The sequence below is a fragment of the Echinops telfairi genome, unplaced genomic scaffold (assembly GCF_000313985.2).
Source record: "Echinops telfairi isolate 266 unplaced genomic scaffold, ASM31398v2 ScPeMD7_7468;HRSCAF=8506_0, whole genome shotgun sequence".
Taxonomy (NCBI): domain Eukaryota; kingdom Metazoa; phylum Chordata; class Mammalia; order Afrosoricida; family Tenrecidae; genus Echinops; species Echinops telfairi.
This window is the reverse complement of record NW_022111369.1, coordinates 87,056,399-87,061,059: the sequence shown is the minus strand read 5'-3', so window position 1 is coordinate 87,061,059 and position 4,661 is coordinate 87,056,399.

Genomic DNA, 4,661 nt, shown 5'->3' with positions numbered 1-4,661 from the left:
ATCACTCCCTACTAACTCTTATTAAAGCTTTTAAAATATATTTATACATCATTTGATACAAGCCTGTAGTATGTTCATATGGCATCTTAGTACTACCATTATTAATTTTATTTTATTATCTTATGCCTACTGGCCTTCCATATCCATTCCTCTTCCTTATTTTTTCCTTTCTTGATCCAATTTGACCTCTCATGAATCACTAAACAGATCCAACTACTGCCCCACAAGTCAGCCACACAACACCACTAACAGCGGGACCACAATGCCACAGAAACAGCAGTCAACCACAGTTCATCATGACATCAAGAGAAAGCCAACATAAAATCATGCCACTCACCCAAACCTAAGGTGTACTCTGTAAAACAGGTCCTGGGATTATCAGAAATCAAATTCATAAGAAAGGTATTTAGGTTCCTTTAAGAGGTGAGGGACATACTCATAAGAACAATGGAAGAGATTGAAAAACTAGAAAATGTAGACCAAAAGGAATGCAAAATAGATTCACAAATAGATATATTGAAAAACAAAAAACATTAGAGCTTACCACAATCAAAATATCCAATTTCAAGTAATAGGAGAAAATTAAGAGTGCATCTGGGGTGAGGGTGAAAGAGGTGGGGGGACTAGACTGTCACCTACAAAAGGAAACCAATAATGAGAAACTTGGACTTCACAGGATAAACTATGCAGGCTGGAATACATACAACACAGGGACATATATAAAATTCAAGCTAAAAATAAAAAAAGCAAAAACTGCTAACCAAGAACCTATATCCAACAAAATTATACTTCAAATAATAAGAAGAAATAAAAATGTTTCCAGACAAGGAAAACTAAAAGAATTAGTAAAAACAAGACCTGTATTAAAAAAAAAATAATGGGATCATTATGGACAACAACAAAAACAGGTGACAAACCTGATAGCATAAGACAACACCCCCCAGGGACCAATGCAGTGACCTGCCACTACAGACAACACAGAATTTTGGAGAAGAAGAAAGATACCATAAAATCACCAAAAAGAGAGACAGAAGAAAGTAAAGAGAAAAATGATGGCAACAAAATCGCTGTTTCAATAAAGGCAAGGAATGCCAATGGATTAAAGTCTCAATGAAGAGACAGAGCGTGTGAGATAATATTGAGTTCAGCTCTTACCTCACAATATGAATGGATTTGAAAGGGCACAATCAACAAGCAAGAAAACCGGTGTAGATAAGAGATCCAAAGGGATAGCCAAACTTGAGGGGGGGTGGAGGGTCCTGGAAACATAGACACTCCAGAGCCTGGAATCTTATTCAAGGGAGGTTTAAATACCCTTCTTGAAAGTAAACAGGTTTACACATAAAAAAGACAGTTTAAAATGATTTGAGGGTATACAAAGAAGCATTAACACATCAGCCATGCTGTTCACAGAGAGAAGAGGACAAAGTTGGGAACATGAAATAACTGTTAAGTTTTAAAGTTTTCAGACAGCTGTTTTTGAAGCCTTGTCGGGGAACACAGGCAAAGTGTCTGTTTTATCTCAGGTGGAGAGGCAGGCCAGCTGATGCTTCACCAGCTTCCGTGGGTGAGCCATCAGTGTTTCCCAAAGGCCTTGAACCATGGAGGGGGGTGGTCCTGTCCCGTTTGCCTAAGAGCAAAAACTTTGCTCCAACAAGAGTGTATCCAACAAGATTAGAGACCAGGAGTCACAAACGCTCAAAAAGGTTCTGACCAATAGAATCTAACAACATATGAAAACAAAATGCAAGAATACTAAGGAATGCATGGATTGTTCACCATCATAAAATACTCAATGTAATCCATCATATGAACAAGATAAAAAATAAGAACCAAATTATCATACATATATATGCATATGTGTATATATACACATATATATGTGTGTATGTATATATATATTGAGCTCTCACTTCATTATACCCCTAATTTCAGAGAAATGTGTTTTGTTCTTATCATTTGGATTTGCTCAATACTTGTTCTCATGAAAAGAACACTGAAGATATGAATGTTGTAGCAAAATATGATAAAGAAATTAGATAATGTCCAGCTATCAGAAAGAATAGTAGAATACTGTATGAGGTCTTAGAGGTTTGTGTTTAAACAACCTGCCATCTAAGTGAGGAGTCAGCTAAGATTACAGGGAACAAGCACACCAGCCTGTGCGATCTAAGGTTTGTAAGTAATAAAATCATTAGCAGGGGAGGGAATAGTAGTAGAGCAGCCATTTGCAGAAAGTTATGGATAACGGTGAAAGCTCCAACTCCACTTGCAGTATCCCCAGAGACTGAACCTCTACTGGATCTGTCTGGTCTTTGACCAGGGATATGACTAGCTTTGCTACCAGGCAGAGTGCATTGGAAGTGAACTAATGAAGATTTAGTTTGGTTAAAATATAACAGTTTATAATTAGTCATCCTCTTGTCCCATTTTGAACATATTTTAGTTTTGATTGTTTTCTGCTTTCTTTGGATTTAGGTATTTCTGTTTTACTTTGTTGTTGCTGTTTTTATTATTTTATTCATATGATATTTAGGATAGGTAAATCTGTAGAGACATAAAATGGATTAGGAGTTTCTTGGGGTTATGACAGCAGCAAACTGACAGCAGCAAATAATGAACACAAAAAAGGAAAATGTTTTCAAATTGATTGTGGTGATAGATACACTATATATATAGTGCACAACTCTTTTAATAAGGTTAAACTATTTAATTGTATGATACGTATATTATGTCAATAAAACTGTTAAAAAAATCTTTAAAAAGTAATTTCATTCCACTGCAGCTTGCAAATAAGTAAAAATGTTATATTATTTTGAATTCTGATGAATAATAATATAGTTAATTTAAAGAAAACCTAAATAAGTGAAAACTAATATAAAATTAATTTTAAATATATATATTATATTAAATGTGTAAATATTAAATATATAAATCTAAATTTTGTAAAACTCTTACTTAGTATTTTGAGTCCAAATTACATAAAAATAATCATTTCAAAAGAAGGAAACATCAATTTTACTTGGGGACACAAAAATAAAAAGAAATGAAATTGATTAGCAAACAGTAAATTAAAAAAAAATTACATGCTAATGAATTCAACTTCAGCTGAGAAGCTCCAGTTTTTGTTAGTAGATTGAAATAAAAAAATGTCCAATAGATTTAGATGATTAAAACTTAAAAAGAAATATTTAATGACATTTTTTTAAGAAAGCAAAATAATTAAGGATTACTAAATTGATAATTGGTTGTATGATTGCAAACTTCAATACTACAACATATGAATTTTCTTTCTACTCCAATTTATCCACAGATTTTTTTAAATGCCTTCATATATATAAATGGATATGCAATAGTTAAAAGGCATTCCTTTTTCACCAGAGGATAATTCTATGCTTAATCCGAAATATCTACTTCATCCTATTTGATTTGTTTTTCTTTGTCTCCTGTGTTTAGTATCATCTTTTCATTCACAGACTCAAAAGATTGCCTTCTTCAAGCAGAATCAACATTGACGTCATTGTTCTTGGTAATGTAGGAGGTCTCTGAAATAGAGGAAGCCCTCAAGGGGATGAATTGGCCCAATGGCTGAAGCATAATCTAAAATATTAGGATGATGGAGAGGATATCATAGGACCAAGCAGTGTTTCCTTCTGTTATATACATGGTCAGATGAGTTAGAACCACCTTGACAGGATCTAGTAACCCCAAAATTTATTTCCTTGATACCTAATGCCCTTCATGACTCATAAAGTCTCCCTTTAGAAGTAATGTGTTTTTCAGTTGGGACTTAAACATCAATAACAGACACGGGTTTTTCTGGGCTTGAGTAAAATACCCTAAGAATACGAATTCAAACAGAGAATCTTCATTAAATGTTTCAGTTTCTCTAATTATCTGTCTTTTTAATTTTACTGAACTTGGGAGGTTTTAGCTTGTTTATTATGCTCTGTCAACTGTTTGCTGCTGCTCTCAATTTCCAAAGAGAAACTTTTTTCCTGTATTTATTTATTTTACATCCTTACAATGGTTGTGATAGTTTCTCAAAGGAAAAAGGGATGCTCTCAGAACATTTATAATACAGAAAACTATCTTTGAAAATAAAACATCTAGGATATATTAAAATATTATGAATCAGGACATTTACAAATGTTTTAAATATGAAATTTTATTTTATAATCCTGTGGTATAGGTATTATATAATATAATTAATGTTCCTCAGATAAGAACAATAAATACAGAACACAGTATCACAATACAACCTTGATTTCTAATTCCACTGAAATCCAAGGAATGAATCCAGCCACTTTTGTGGCCTCAGTGGGGATAAAATATGACTTTACTTTGTAACAATGGTCAATAGATAGTCAGTAAGTACTTGGAGTTTACAACCAAATTGTCAACTCTAATAAGATAGTTGTCGTGCAAGATGAGAAATATTAGAATACAATATAAGCATCAATTTTAAAAGTAAAATGAGTAAGTCTTCTTTCAATGAAAAATGAATGTAATAAATTAAAAGTTAGTAGTTACTGATATTGTCATTTTTATGACGGGAAACTACTCATTGTAAATGAAAATATAAATTTGAGCAATGTTCTTTAATTTTCAGAGTAGCCTTACTTTGTCCAAGTGCTTTTGGGGCATTCATATTTTTGTAA